The sequence below is a fragment of the Euphorbia lathyris genome, chromosome 2 (genome assembly GCF_963576675.1).
Source record: "Euphorbia lathyris chromosome 2, ddEupLath1.1, whole genome shotgun sequence".
Classification (NCBI taxonomy): domain Eukaryota; kingdom Viridiplantae; phylum Streptophyta; class Magnoliopsida; order Malpighiales; family Euphorbiaceae; genus Euphorbia; species Euphorbia lathyris.
The window spans coordinates 80,172,770-80,190,167 of NC_088911.1; the positions used below are offsets into that span (position 1 = coordinate 80,172,770).

General features: G+C 28.7%; 1 long non-coding RNA gene across 2 annotated transcripts; it reads left to right on the plus strand.

Annotated features, from left to right (window-relative positions):
• The first annotated feature begins 8,670 nt into the window (after nucleotides 1-8,670).
• Nucleotides 8,671-11,535, plus strand: LOC136220609 (uncharacterized). Of its 2 annotated transcripts, XR_010684605.1 has the most exons (6): nucleotides 8,671-9,015; nucleotides 9,410-9,523; nucleotides 9,603-9,966; nucleotides 10,288-10,358; nucleotides 10,603-10,699; nucleotides 11,386-11,535. It is a non-coding gene; the product is annotated as an uncharacterized lncRNA (long non-coding RNA). The 2 variants fall into 2 exon arrangements; XR_010684604.1 differs by lacking the exons at nucleotides 8,671-9,015; nucleotides 9,410-9,523; nucleotides 9,603-9,966 and adding an exon at nucleotides 10,043-10,202.
• Nucleotides 11,536-17,398: the final 5,863 nt, after the last annotated feature.

Sequence of the window (17,398 nt, forward strand, 5' to 3'; positions counted from 1 at the left end):
ATGGCTGGGTGAATTTCCTCCGAGCCTGAAAAGGGATAGGGAAACTTTGTGACCCAAACCCATAGTTGTTCCTCACAGTTGGAAAAGGAGAGTACATGTCTGGGGCTGCGCGGGGATGAATAAACTGATTAGGATTCGGATTAAACATAGTACTGTAAACATTTGGAATGGAAAAACTAAAGTTGTTTCTTTGACCGGAGAGACGGCTCAAGCCACCACCGGAAGCATTAAGAGACGGTGGTGGCTGCTGCATCCTTCTGGAGGCAGAAATAGAAGAACCATCATGATCCGTAGACATGTGAATTTCGATGTGATGAAGAAAAGCTTCAGTGCTCACAAAAACCTGGTTACAAATTCGACAGGCGATTTGTGGAGCACCGGCGTACGTGCTTGTAGGAAGATTGTTGGAATTCCACCCATATCCAGCCATAGATTCAGGGTTTGAAAATTGAATTTGTGTCTTTTTTTGATAATCTGAAGAGAGGGCAAGAGAGAAGAGGGGTGTAATTTATAGCTAATTTGGTTACCATACACAGGTCATGTGCTAAGTTGTATAAAATGGCAAATATAGTATCTTAATTATTATGTGCAGAGGATATGACTCATCAAAAAAAAAGTTCAGAGTGGAGGGAAAGTTTTGGAGTATAGGGGCAACATCTGAATTTCTAAAAGTTACAAATGATCCCACGTATTGTATCTAATAACCTCATAATTCTTAATAAAATTTGTTGCATGCTGAAAATGGAAGACACGCTCCGTCATGTCTCAAAATGCTCGTCACGTATCAAAAGAATGTGATAAATAGACAACAAATTAGGAAATTTTGAAAGTTCACGGGACAGTTGAATTTTTGGGTTATCCAATGCAATTAGACGAGATTATGGAGATATTGAATGTAACTGGACAGGTTATTGAATCAATTAGATAAGAACATAGGGTTATTAAACGCAATTGAAATTTTAGGCCAATACCTTGTTTGATAACTCATCTAATCATTTAAATTAAAAATTAAGCACTTATTTAATTTAAATGTGATTTTTTTAAGGTAATTCACGTGTGTTTGTATTATCAACTAATTGTTTATATTCAGTATTTAAAATTCAGTATTTAATTTTATATTTTTTCAGCACTTAATTTTTATTTCTATCAAACAACATATAAGTACAGATTATATAAATCATGAAATCTATATTACATATAATAACAGAAACAGAAAGAAGATTAGAAGAGAATTTTAGATGCCATTTTGATGATGTTGCATGCTCTTACAAACAGAACATTTTTTTTAAATGTAAAAATTGTTAGTGATATTATAGAACAAAAGGTATGAATTGGAAGAGTTTAATCGTAAGAAAAAAAAAGGTAATTGGATTTGATGGGATTTTGATGATGTGGCATGCTCTTAGAAAAATGATAATTATTTTTTGGGTTAAAGTGCAAAAATATCCCTAACGTTTTGGGCTAGGAGCAATTTTACCCCTAACGTCTAAAATGGTGCAATTTTACCCCTAACATTGATAAATTGGGTCAATTTCAGACACTATTATAAAATACAGATATTTTTGTTCATTATTATGCACCAATTGCATAATAATTCGTCTAAAAAAAGGATTTAATATTTTTTATAATTTAATAATAGAATTTGAGATTAATATTTATAAATTCGGTGGATTTTTAGAATTTTTTTTTATCTAATCCGTACAAAAAAGACAGTATATTTTTTTATTTTTTTCACATTCCAATGAATGTTTGTGATTTGTTACTGATAAAATAACACACATATGAAGCGTAGATAACAAGATTCATGAGCGAGAAGACAGTTTGATGAATTATTTCTCAAATCGACCCAATTTATTAACGTTAGGGGTAAAATTGCTCCTGACTTCCAACGTTAGGGGTAAAATTGCTCTTAACTTCCAACGTTAGGGGTAAAATTGCACCATTTTAGACGTCAGGGATAAAATTGCTCCTAGCCCAAAACGTTAGGGGTATTTTTGCATCTTAACTCTTCTTTTTTTTATAAATTGTTAGTTATTATTTTTTTAAATGTAAAAATTGTTAGTGATATTATAGAACAAAAGACAAGATTTGGAAGGGTTTTTTTTAAGAAAAGAATTGGAAGAGTTAATAGTAAGAAAAAAATTGGAAAAATCAATTTGTTTAAGAGTGAATTGAATGTGGTTAATGACATTTTTATAAGGGAAAATTACCCAGAAAATTCATATTTTAAAAACTATTTACAACTATGACAAGTTATAATTTTGGATTATATCAAACTAGTAAAATCAGTACTTTTAATATATTTTAAGGATTAGAGTTTATAAATTAGAAGTCTAGAATATATTTTCTAAGGTTTATAATTTCTGAATTTGAGTCTATAATTTTTAAATTATGGTATAAAATCATAATATATAGAGAGAATAATGACATATTAAGAATTAAATTTAGTGATATGACTTAGTTGTAATTTTGTACTTAATTATGATATTCATATATTTGACCCTTTTTATAAAGGCAAATGACATTAGAGTTTTTTTTTGAAGTGGTTTGGTATTAATACCACAATGAAATACTTTTTTCATCTTCTAACATTTAAGCATAACTCATAGTTTTTTTTTCTATTTAATACGTTTATATCGAGTCATGATTACCCATCGTTTGACCATATATAATGACAAAAAGCATGGCTAGATTTATAGTTATTATGTAGTCTCTGTATCAAGTTATGATTGCCCCCCGTTTGATCATATATAATGATCCTATATTAGGTGGGGAATTTATAGGAAGGTCCTGGTCCTCCAACTCACTAAAAGAACCTTCCATATACTAATTGACACCTGTCCTTCACTTATAACAGCTTATCAAATAAAAACTCTCTTTCACGACAAAACACGTTCTCCATCTCCCTCCTCCATTTTTCGTCACTCCGATTGCCTCACTCAGATTGCCGCTGCTGATGAAGTCTTGTTGCCGATCTCCACCGTCCTCTTTCAGCCCGTTTATCAGTGTAGTGAGACCTGTCACTGATTGATTTTCCCTTCGTCAAATTCTCTTCTCCGTTTGCTTCTTAACCATTCCACCTCTCTCTCTCTCTCTCTCTCTCTTTTTTTGTCAAAGTGTCTAAAATGTTTACTATGTTACTAATATAGTTAGAAATAATAACCACAAAAATGTGCAAAACTACTTCAGTTTATCGACAAATTAATATGTTTGGAAATGTCTGATATGACAGTTTAATAATTGTCAAGTTAGTTCATTCAAATTTTCTATTATATAGCAGTAGTGGCAGAACCAGGACATTAGATGAGCCGAGGTTCAACTTAATGAAACAATCGTTGTTCATCGACGAGTCATTTAAAAAAAATTAAAACTTCATAGTTAAACCTTATTTCTATCTTTTATTCCTATATATCTTCACTAATAACAACCTAGGAATGATAAATTTATACGCGATCGATTACTCGATATGTAATTATAGTGTTTGAATTTAGTTTAGTAGGTAAGGAGTAATTTTTTAGTTGAGAGAAAAGTGATACATAAATTTTAGGGTTGAATTGGTGTTGACCTGCTAACTCGAAAATGTCATGAATATTTAAAATTATTATCATATTCTCTAATGTGTTTATATTTCATTTAATTAGTAAACGTAATAAAATTACAATTACTAATTGCAAAAATGGCTTGAACCTTCCATATTTTTGCATGCGACTTATAAACACATTACACGAACTAAAATGATATATTAGCGGATTTTTGGATGGTCATAGTTAAGCTGCTAATCCAAAAACGACATAAATTATTTAGAACTATTACTATATCCTACTATATTTTTAAATGACATCATTAACATATGTACATAGTAAAATTACATATGATCCGAAAGCACAATACAAAATTACTAACCCAATTTGGTTAATATATAGTTATAACACAAATTTTTTTGAGTTGAGTTAGAGTTGACTCATTTCATATCAACTCGATAATTGATATGACACGAACCCGACACTAACTCAATAATAAGCAAAAAATTTAGAATACTCTAGGAGTAATACACCTAACAAATCAATTAATGTCACATGTACATTTTTTTCCTTACACAAATCATCTCCCATGAAGCGGTATGTACAATTATTTTGACTGATTGGTGTATTACTCCTGGAATACAGTAAAAAAAAATTCAATAATTGTCACATCTACAACAACCCCTCTTCATGTCTTTCACTCTTTGACAAAGTGGGCTTGAAAATTATTTTGAAACAAATTTCAAGGACTATCCCCCTATGGAGTTCTGCCCCTGGACAAGTAACATTGATTTTGCTTAAAATAGTTAGGAGTAAATATATACCATTTCATATGTTAGAGTCGAATCTATATTTTTCTGAAAATGCGCGTAACAAATTTCGCTTTTATCCCAATAAATTAAATTACTTCACTAGGTAGATTTTTGAAAGAAAAAAAAAATTAAAATTGATTTTGCTTGAAAAGGTTACTAATAAATTTATACAATTTCATATTTTAAAGTCAAATATGTACTTTTCAGAAAATATTAGAGAGGAATTTAGCCTTTATGTCAATAAATTAAATTACTTCACTAGGTAGCTTTTTGAAAAAAAAAAGAAAAAAAAGGATTAAAATTGATTTTACTTGAAAAGGTTAGGAGTAAATTTATAAAATTTATATACTTTTCATAAAATATTAAAGTGAAATTTAGCCTTTATGTCAATAAATTAAATTACTTCACTAGGTAGATTTTTGAAAAAAAAAACAAGATTTAATTTGATAATCAAATGACAAAAATTGGTAATTAAAGGAGACAAAATAGATTGAATTCATAGCATACAAAACTGTGAACTCAGAAAGAAAAAAAAACAATGTTTTAAAAAAGGCTTACATATATTTTCTTTTTCTGATTATAATATTTATTGTTTCATTGAAATAAAAATACATCGAACCTAACCATAGCCATAGCTAGGGTTAGGTATTGTCCTGAACAAAACCCTAATCTTTATGCTGCTCTACAGCTTCAAGTTCAAGTCTAGCACTTCAAACTCAGAATCAGAAATAGGGATCAAGGTTTCTCCAGCTGCTGAAGAAATGGCTTGGTGAATTTCCTCGGAGCCTGAAAAGGGATAGGGAAACTTTGTGACCCAAACCCGTAGTTGTTCCTCACAGTTGGAAAAGGAGAGTACATTTGTGGGGCTGCCCGGGGATGAATAAACTGATTAGGATTCGGATTAAACATAGTACTGTAAACATTTGGAATGGGAAAACTGAAGTTGTTTCTTTGACCGGAGAGACCGCTCAAGCCACCACCGGAAGCATTAAGAGACGGTGGTGGCTGCTGCATCCTTCTGGAGGCAGAAACAGAAGAACCATCATGATCCGTAGACATGTGAATTTCGATGTGATGAAGAAAAGCTTCAGTGCTCACAAAAACCTGGTTACAAATTCGACAGGCTATTGTTGGAATTCCACCCATATCCAGCCATAGATTCAGGGTTTGAAAATTGAATTTGTGTCTTTTTTTGATAATCTGAAGAGAGGGCAAGAGAGAAGAGGGGTGTAATTTATAGCTAATTTGGTTACCATACACAGGTCATATGCTAAGTTGTATAAAATGGCAAATATAATATCTTAATTATTATGTGCAGAGGATATGACTCATCAAATAAAAAGTTCAGAGTGGAGGGAAAGTTTTGGAGTATAGGGGCAACATCTGAATTTCTAAAAGTTACAAATGATCCCACATATTGTATCTAATAACCTCATAATTCTTAATAAAATTTGTTGCATGCTGAAAATGGAAGACACTCTCCGTCATGTCTCAAAATGCTCGTCACGTATCAAAAGAATGTGATAAATAGACAACAAATTAGGAAATTTTGAAATTTCACGGGACAGTTGAATTTTTGGGTTATCCAATGCAATTAGACGAGATTATGGAGATATTGAATGTAACTGGACAGGTTATTGAATCAATTAGATAAGAACATAGGGTTATTAAACGCAATTGAAATTTTAGGCCAATACCTTGTTTGATAACTCATCTAATCATTTAAATTAAAAATTAAGCACTTATTTAATTTAAATGTGATTTTTTTAAGGTAATTCACGTGTGTTTGTATTATCAACTAATTGTTTATATTCAGTATTTAAAATTCAGTATTTAATTTTATATTTTTTCAGCACTTAATTTTTATTTCTATCAAACAACATATAAGTACAGATTATATAAATCATGAAATCTATATTACATATAATAACAGAAACAGAAAGAAGATTAGAAGAGAATTTTAGATGCCATTTTGATGATGTTGCATGCTCTTACAAACAGAACATTTTTTTTAAATGTAAAAATTGTTAGTGATATTATAGAAAAAAATGTATGAATTAGAAGAGTTTAATCATAAGAAAAAAAAGGTAATTGGATTTGATGGGATTTTGATGATGTGGCATGCTCTTAAAAAATGATAATTCGTTTTTGGGTTAAGGTGCAAAAATATCCCTAACGTTTTGGGCTAGGAGCAATTTTACCCCTAACGTCTAAAATGGTGCAATTTTACCCCTAACGTTGATAAATTGGGTCAATTTCAGACACTATTATAAAATACAGATATTTTTATTCATTATTCTGCACCAATTGCATAATAATTCGTCTAAAAAAAGGATTTCATATTTTTTATAATTTAATAATAGAATTTGAGATTAATATTTATAAATTCGGTGGATTTTTAGAATTTTTTTTATCTAATCCGTACAAAAAAGACAGTATATTTTTTTATTTTTTTCACATTCCAATGAATGTTTGTGATTTGTTACTGATAAAATAACACACATATGAAGTGTAGATAACAAGATTCATGAGCGAGAAGACAGTTTGATGAATTATTTCTCAAATCGACCCAATTTATTAACGTTAGGGGTAAAATTGCTCCTGACTTCCAACGTTAGGGGTAAAATTGCTTTTGACTTCCAACATTAGGGGTAAAATTACACAATTTTAGACGTCAGGGATAAAATTGCTCCTGGCCCAAAACGTTAGGGTTATTTTTGCATCTTAACTCTTCTTTTTTATAAATTGTTAGTTATTATTTTTTTTAAATGTAAAAATTGTTAGTGATATTATAGAACAAAAGACAAGATTTGGAAGGGTTTTTTTTTAAGAAAAGAATAGGAAGAGTTAATAGTAAGAAAAAAATTGGAAAAATCAATTTGTTTAAGAGTGAATTGAATGTGGTTAATGACATTTTTATAAGGGAAAATTACCCAGAAAATTCATATTTTAAAAACTATTTACAACTATGACAAGTTATAATTTTGGATTATATCAAACTAGTAAAATCAGTACTTTTAATATATTTTAAGGATTAGAGTTTATAAATTAGAAGTCTAGAATATATTTTCTAAGGTTTATAATTTCTGAATTTGAGTCTATAATTTTTAAATTATGGTATAAAATCATAATATATAAAGAGAATAATGACATATTAAGAATTAAATTTAGTGATATGACTTAGTTGTAATTTTGTACTTAATTATGATATTCATATATTTGACCCTTTTTATAAAGGCAAATGACATTAGAGTTTTTTTTTTTTTGAAGTGGTTTGGTATTAATACCACAATGAAATACTTTTTTCATCTTCTAACATTTAAGCATAACTCATAGTTTTTTTTTCTATTTAATACGTTTATATCGAGTCATGATTACCCATCGTTTGACCATATATAATGACAAAAAGCATGGCTATATTTATAGTTATTATGTAGTCTCTGTATCAAGTTATGATTGCCCCCCGTTTGATCATATATAATGATCCTATATTAGGTGGGGAGTTTATAGGAAAGTCCTGGTCCTCCAACTCACTAAAAGAACCTTCCATATACTAATGGACACACTACAACAAATCATTATTTGTGCCACGAATTATGCCACGTGAATTCAAATTTCGTGGCATATTTTAATTTAGCCACGGAAAAAATAGATTCCACTACAAACTTATGACCACTTGTTGTATTTATGCCACGGGTAATTTTTTTCTGTGGCAAACATATACTTATGCCATGAATTTTGCTACAGTATTTTTTTTTCCGTGGCTAAATCTATTTATGCCACGGAAAAAAAAAAATTACTCGTGGCATAAAATTACTTATACCACATGTAATTTATTTTATAAAAATTGTTCTAAAATTAATTTTAATATGTTAATTTGTTGCATTTTTTCTATGTGGAGGGAAACTACAAAAATTCGTTTGGATTAATCTGAAAATGACACGATATTTTGAAGTCGTGTTTATATCAAACCACTAAACACAAAATTAACACGAAAATAAATACTTACAAAGTTTTGAATGATTAGTTTTTTAATTACAATATCTAATTAATTAAAACAAAACTTATCAAAATTATTGCATTTAATAAAAATAGGAGAAAGTTATACTATCTTTGAAAAATTAGCTTTTTTTTTTTTTTGGTAAACTACGAGGGGCTACGCCCCATTTGAAAAATTAGCTAAATCAACATTTGTAAAGTATTATTTTATTAATTAAGTGTATACAAATTATAAAGTTTTAAATTGATGAAAATTTTAATATTTATTACTGGATTTCGTGCTAACCTTTTAAAATCCAATTACATGCCTTCAGCACTTGCAATCCTTATCCCTTCAACTTCCCCCCTCTATTATTTCCAAACAGTTTTTCTTTCCCGCTTCTATTTTTGAGAAATTTCCCTCTTCAAACTCCATTCCCCCTCTACTCTTTGGCTCTCAAGTGTCGGATGGCCTTCGATTGTACACTGATTCGTTTGTTTGTCCTTCTCCGAAACGCATGCTTCTCTTATCTTGAGTTCCGTCGGCCACCGACTGTGATTCAAACCCTATATTCGTAATGATTTCTTGCAATTGGATCCTCAAGCGGCAACTAACCCTCAGAACATGTAAGAACTGCAAACCCGATTTTACCCTTCCCTAAATCACCCTCACGCTTGTCGCTTCCACACTGCACATTTTCGAGGTAATTCATATAATCCAGTTTCCAATTTGTTATATTATGTTTGTTGTTTCAAACTATGACGCCTGGTATTTAATTATCCATTAATTAGCTATTGCACTTCAAACCAGTTTCGTTTTGTCATAATGCTGAGTTCCTTAATTTCATGTTAATTTTACTAATACTTCATTCTGCAATTCATTGATTCCTTCTCTGCTTCTGTTTTTTTCATTATATGGATGTTTAAATTCATTATGAATATAAAGAAAGGGATTCCCTATATATGTTAACTGTGTGTAAAATCAATTATGGTTGATGTGATTTCATCTTTTTATATGTAACAGTTTATCTTGGGTTTTTTTCTCTATCTTTCATAAAATAATTACCTTGAATCACCTTATTCTTATTCTAATTTCAGTTTTTACCCTTTGGACTATTGCCACATTGATATGATATGGAAGAGAAAGATGCAAGGACATATGATCTTGCTGCCCTCAAGTACTGGGGCCCTTCCACCCACATTAATTTTCTTGTAAATTTTGAAACCCCTTTCATGAATTAGTATAATCTTTCTCGAGATATATCTTAATCTTAGTTTTCGTTTTGTTTAGCTGGAAAAATACCAGGATGAGCTGAAGAGATGAAGAATAGATGAGCCGTCGGGAATAAGTTAATCATTTAAGACGGTAAAGACAATTTTTTTGCTTAATTACGAGAATGGTTAGTTAATTAATTGATTTTTTCCCTATTTCTATGGAGTAAAACATTTGGTTCTCTAGGAGTGATTCAATTTATAGTGGAGTAATAAGGTTTTCATTAATCTTATTGCATGGTTTCACAAGAAGCCCCTTCTTAATAGTATAAAGTTAGCTCATTGTTCTAACTGTCATATATCTATGTTATGGAGACATCACCTGCATTGAAGATGTCAAGCAAGGATAGACAGAGTCACTGGAAACAAGGACATTTATCTTGGTACTTTCAGTGAGTTCTTTCTTTCATTTTTTATATTTGATAGATTTATATTCTGATATCAAGTTCAAACTTTTATTGGAATCTTGGTGAGTATAAAGCTTATACTTTTTTTTTATAACATTTGCTGCATGTTGTTTCCACTAAAGACTAGTAATGCTTTTATAAGGCGATGATGGCCTTCTAATTTGGGGCTACTTGATGCATGCTTCTAATTGTCAACTACAATCTAACTTTCTGTAAGACTGTCTTTTTTTATGTTATTTTATCTGATAAAGTGGAATCAAAGTAATTTTATGAGTGAAAGAGATCATTTTATTTCAGGCTCAATGGCTTTGTTCTTCTGCTCAATCAGAACCTTCATTCTCTCCCTTAATCTCTGAATTGTCATTAAGGTTTCTCCTATCTATCCTCATTTTGTGCTTATTATGCATATCATCTTCTGTTAGTTATAATTGTTATTCTTTTTCTTATTTAGTTCATTTTTCTAATTTTTTGCTTATTGCAATTATTTGTGGGTTATGCATTGGTTAAAAATGTCAATTTTAACCAAGTTTGTGTTTTGAAAGTAATTACAATGTAAAATCAAGTCTTGAACTTAAATTGCTTTTGTTTTTGGATTTATTATTTTGGGTTTAGTTGGTCAATATTTTCAACCTAAAAAGAAACGCTAAAGAAAAGCATTGAGGAAGATGGAGCAGACAATTCCTTTGAGGCATCACACCACATAAAGCTAGTAAGTTTAATACCTTTTTGCTTTTCTTTCATTGAAAGTATTGAAAGATAGAAATATAAAAAGGAATATCATGATAACAATGTGGTATTATTAGACGATTGGTTACTAGAGCTTTGTTCTTTTTTTACTTCTCTGTTTTCATGGAGAAACCAGAGGATTTAGTTATTGCTGGAAGATTTTTAGCTCCCTATTATGTGCTAATTAGTTGGCTTGATCTTTCAATATGGGATTTTTTAATCAGTGATGATGATATGAACTCACAATTAATATCCAATTCCAAAAAATTTGAAGCCTTATCTTGGTGTAATTTCAATTATATTGAATTATTATTTGATTAATTGAAAAGTGGATCAATTACTCTACTTCTGAAATTGTAGACTTGTATGTTTATCTTGTTTATTTTCCATACAACTTTTGGGCATATCGTACAATGTTATTATTCATGCATACAAGCAATGTTAAGTCTATGGAAGTGGTCTGTACTATAACTTCTTAGTCAATTGTTGGTTGTGCTACGTGGTTTTCAGTATAATATACAACTATATGTTATCTTTTTAATAGAGCATAGAAGGTGAAAAGTATGATAGTTTGGTTTAGCCTTTGCGAATTCATAGTATTTTGTGATCATGTTGTGCTTCTTTGTCGTTTTTGTATAAATTACTACAATGTATAGCATATTTTCTTAGTATTGCAGGTAAAAAGAAGTTCGAAGAGCTAGTATCTCCATCCGCAACAAATGAATGTTGTTAACGTGATCAATATTTATAGAAGTTATAAGAGATTGGATATTGTATTTTATTTGATAGATATATATTTTTACTGTAAATATTTATATTAGGGGGATATAAAGTATTTGATTCAGATGTCAATTGCACAATATTCAATATGTATATAAATAGATCTAATGACACCAATAAATTCTATGCCTCGACTTGTTTCATATTTGAATCTATTAATATTTTTTTCACAGTTTAAATTGGGTTAAATATGGCCAACACGAATTACAAAGAAAAAAGAAGAAGTTTGCCATGATTATATTTGTGGCTAAGCAAGATTTCTAGCCACAAGTGTTTTATCTTTGCTACGGTTATACTTGTGGCTCAATAAGGTTTCTAGCCAAAAATATTCTATTTTTTGCTACGGTTATGTCCGTGGCTAGCTAGGATGAATTACGACAGGCTGCTTTGTTTTGCCACGAGTATTTTAATTTTGCTACGATTTTTCCTGTGGCAAATGGATATGATTAGCCACGTATTTTTTCGTGGCATAAAAATCAATTTAAGCCACAACCATGATTTTCCGTGGCAACTACCTAGCCACGCTCACTTGCGCCACGGGAGTAGCTACCTTGAATTCTCGTGGCTAAATAGTATAGCCACAGAAATATCACACTTGTGCCACGATTCTAATCGTGGCGCAAGTGATGATTTGTTGTAGTGACACCTGTCCTTCACTTATAACAGCTCATCAAATAAAAACTCTCTTTCACGGCAAAACACGTTCTCCATCTCCCTCCTCCATTTTCCGTCACTCCGATTGCCTCACTCAGATTGCCGCTGCTGATGAAGTCTTGTTGCCGATCTCCACCGTTCTCTTTCAACCTGTTTATCAGTGTAGTGAGACCTGTCACTGATTGATTTTCCCTTCGTCAAATTCTCTTCTCCGTTTGCTTGTTAACCATTCCACCTCTCTCTCTCTCTCTCTCTCTCTCTCTCTCTCTTTTTTTGTCAAAGTGTCTAAAATGTTTACTATGTTACTAATATAGTTAGAAATAATAACCACAAAAATGTGCAAAACTACTTCAGTTTATCGACAAATTAATATGTTTGGAAATGTCTGATATGACAGTTTAATAATTGTCAAGTTAGTTCATTCAAATTTTCTATTATATAGCAGTAGTGGCAGAACCAGGACATTAGATGAGCCGAGGTTCAACTTAATGAAACAATCGTTGTTCATCGACGAGTCATTTAAAAAAAATTAAAACTTCATAGTTAAACCTTATTTCTATCTTTTATTCCTATATATCTTACCAATAACAACCTAGGAATGATAAATTTATAGGCGATCAATTACTCGATATGTAATTATAAGGTGTGGGCTACTGTTACTTTGTTGTAAACAAAGTAAAATTTACGTTGCTGTGATCACCATTGATTTGATACTAGAATAAAATATAGTAATGATGGATTCAATTAGTTTTAAATTGGTAACTGTTTCATCCGGTTACAATTTTTTTTAACTAACCTCCTTCCTCAATTACTTTTCCTTCCCCACTAATGCTTCGATTTTTTTTATTGGAGTTTGATAGGTTGTTATTCTCATCCCACTCACAATTTGACTTAAACTGTTAAAAGAAAAAAAATTACTAATGTTGGCAAAAATTCATAAACTAGCTTCAAAAGTATAAAACCAAAAAGTGAAATCACTAATTATGGAAAAAATCACTTAAAACCTTTAAATTTTACAAAAAATAATTCAGTTTACACATTATTCACATGAAATCATACTTAATTTTAGTAAATTATTAGTATTTATTATTATCCAAAAAAATCATTAATTTCATGTGAAATTTAAATCCTATATTATCAGAAGTAATTCATGTAAATCCACCAACTTTGCGAAAAATCAAGTTTCAGGCAAAACTGAACTTATCCTCTATTGTTAGATTTTATTTACGTAAAAAGCAAATTATGAACGTTAAATAGAAACCTTGTGAAAATAGAGTTTTACATAAAACCTATGAAATTAACGCAAATCTTTTATTTTTAGATATAATTATGTATAGTTTGACTAAATTACGTAATCTTTTTATTTTAGGGGGGAAAAAATTCACAAACCTTGTGAAAATAGAGTTTTACGTAAAGCTTTTATTTTTAGACATAATTTACGTAAGGTTTGACTAAATTTACGTAACCCTTTTACTTTACGAGAAAAATCCACAACCATTGTAAAAATTAGAGTTTTACATAAAACCTTTGAACTTTACGTAAATATTTTATTTTTAGATATAATTTACGTATAGTTTGACTAAATTTATATAACATTTTTATTTTAGGAGAAAAAAATTCACAAACCTTGTGAAAATAGAGTTTTACGTAAAACCTTTGAATTTTACGTAAATCTTTTATATTTTGATATAAATGACGTTAAGTTGGACATAATTTACGTAACCTTGTTATTTTAGGAGAAAAAATCCACAAACCTTGTGAAAATTAGAGTTTTACATATAAAACCTTTGAACTTAACGTAAATCTTTTATATTTTGATATAATTTACGTAGAGTTTGACTAAATTTACGTAATCTTTTTAGTTTAGGCGGAAAAAATTCACAAACCTTGTGAAAATAGAGTTTTACGTAAAACCTGTGAATTTTACGTAAATCTTTTATTTTTAGACATAATTTACATAAGATTGACTAAATTTACGTAAACCTTTTACTTTAGGAGAAAAATTCACAAACATTGTGAAAATTAGAGTTTTATGTAAAACCGTTGAACTTTAAATAAATCTTTTATTTTTAGATATAATTTACGTATAGTTTGACTAAATTTATATAACCTTCTTATTTTAGGATAAAAAATTCACAAACCTTGTGAAAAATTGAGTTTTACATAAAACTTTTAAACTTTACGTAAATCATTGATTTTTAGATATAATTTACGTAAAGTTTGACTAAATTTACGTAATCTTGTTACTTTAGGAAATAAAATCCAGAAACCTTGTGAAAATAGAGTTTTACGTAAAATATTTGAACTTTACGTAAATCTTTTATTTTTAGACATAATTTACGTAAAGATAGACTAAATTTACGTAACCTTGTTATGTTAGGAGATAAAATACAGAAACCTTGTGAAATATAGAGTTTTCTGTAAAAAATTTGGATTTTACGCAAATCTTTTATTTTTAGATATAATTTATGTAAGGTTTGACTAAATTTACGTCATCCTTTTATTTTATGAGAAAAATCCATAAATCTTGTGAAAAATGGAGTTTTACTTAATACCTTTGAACTTTACGTAAATATTTTATTTTTAGACATAATTTAAGTATACTTTGACTAAATTTAGGCAACCTTTTTATTTTAGAAGAAAAAAATTCACAAACCTTTTGAAAATAGAGTTTTACGTAAAACCTATGAATTTTACGTAAGGTTTGACTAAATTTATGTAACCCTTTTACTTTAGGAGAAACATCAATAAACATTGTGAAAATTAGAGTTTTACGTAAAACCTTTGAACTTTACGTAAATATTTTATTTTTAGATATAATTTACGTATAGTTTGACTAATTAATTCACAAACCTTGTAAAAATAGAGTTTTACGTAAAACCTATGAATTTTACGTAAATCTTTAATTTTTAGACATAATTTACGTAAGGTTTGACTAAATTTACGTAACCCTTTTACTTTAGGAGAAAAGTTCACAAACATTGTGAAAATTAGAGTTTTACGTAAAACCTTTGAACTTTACGTAAATATTTTATTTTTAAATATAATTTACGTATAGTTTGACTAAATTTATGTAACATTTTTATTTTAGGAGAAAAAAATTCACAAACCTTGTGAAAATAGAGTTTTACGTAAATCTTTTATTTTTAGACATAATTTACGTAAGGTTTGACTAAATTTACGTAACCGTTTTAGTTTAGGAGAAACAATCTTGTGAAAATAGAGTTTTACGTAAAACCTATGAATTTTACGTAAATCTTTTATTTTTATACATAATTTATGTAAGGTTTGACGAAATTTACGTAACCTTGTTATTTTAGGAGAAAAAATCCACAAACCTTGTGAAAATTGGAGTTTTACGTAAAACCTTTAAACTTTATGTAAATCTTTTATTTTTAGATATAATTTACGTATATTTTGACTAAATTTATGTAACCTTTTTTATTTAGGAGAAAAATTCACAAACCTTGTGAAAATAGAGTTTTACGTAAAACCTATGAATTTTATGTAAATCTTTTATTTTTTGACATAATTTATGTAAGGTTTGACTAAATTTACGTAAGGTTTGACTAAATTTACGTAACCTTGTTATTTTAGGAGAAAACATCTACAAAGCTTGTGAAAATTGGAGTTTTACGTAAAATCTTTAAACTTTACGTAAATCTTTTATTTTTATATATAATTTACGTATAGTTTGACTAAAATTACATAACCTTTTTTATTTAGGAGAAAAAAATTCACAAACCTTGTGAAAGTAGAGTTTTACGTAAAACCTATGAATTTTACGTAAATCTTTTATTTTTTGACATAAATTACATAAAGTTGGACATAATTTACATAACCTTGTTTTTATAGGATGAAAAATCCACAAACGTTGTGAAAATGAGAGTTTTACGTAAAACCTTTGAACTTTATGTAAATCTTTTATTTTAGATATAATTTACGTATAGTTTGACTGAGTTTACGTAACCTTTTTTATTTAGAAGAAAAAATTCACGAACCTTGTGAAAATAGAGTTTTACGTAAAACCTCTGAAGTTTACTTAAATCTTTTATTTTTAGACATAATTTACGTAAGGTTTTTCTAAATTTACGTAACCCTTTTACTTTAGGAGAAAAATCCATAAATCTTGTGAAAATTATAGTTTTACGTAAAACCTTTGAACTTTATGTAAATCTTTTATTTTTAGATATAATTTACGTATAGTTTGACTAAATTTACATAACCTTTTATTTTAAGAAAAAAAATTCACAAACCTTGTGAAAATAGAGTTTTACGTAAAACCTATGAATTTTACATAAATCTTTTATTTTTTGACATAATTTACGTAAGGTTTGATAAATTTACATAACCTTTTTATTTTAGGAGAAAAAATCTACAAAGCTTGTGAAAATTTGAGTTTTACATAAAACCTTTGAACTTAATGTCAATCTTTTATTTTTATATATAATTTACGTATCGTTTTACTAAAATTACATAACCTTTTTTATTTAGGAGAAAAAAATTCACAAACCTTGTGAAAGTAGAGTTTTACATAAAACCTATGAATTTTATGTAAATCTTTTTTTTTTGACATAAATTGCATAAAGTTGGACATAATTAACGTAACCTTGTTATTATAGAATGAAAAATCCACAAATCTTGTGAAAATTAGAGTTTTACGTAAAACCTTTGAACTTTACGTAAATCTTTTAGTTTTAGATATAATTTACGTTTAGTTTGACTAAATTTACGTTACCTTTTTATTTTAGGAAAATAAAAATTCACAAACCTTATGAAAATAGAGTTTTACGTAAAACCTATGAATTTTATGTAAATTTTTTATTTTTAGACATAATTTACGTAAGGTTTGACTAAATCTACGTAATCCTTTTACTTTAGTAGAAAAAAGCTACAAACCTTATGAAAATTAGAGTTTTGCCGTAAAACCGTTGAACTTTACGTAAATCTTTTATTTTTAGATATAATTTACGTATAGTTTTACTAAATTTATGTTACCTTTTTATTTTAGGAGAAAAAAATTCACGAACCTTGTGAAAATAGAGTTTTATGTAAAACCTATGAATTTTACGTAACTCTTTTATTTTTAGACATAATTTATGTAAGGTTTGACTAAATTTACGTAACCTTGTTATTTTAGGAGAAAAAATCCACAAACCTTGTGAAAATTAGAATTTTACGTAAAACCTTTGAACTTTACGTAAATCTTTTATTTTTAAATATAATATACGTATAGTCTGACTAAATT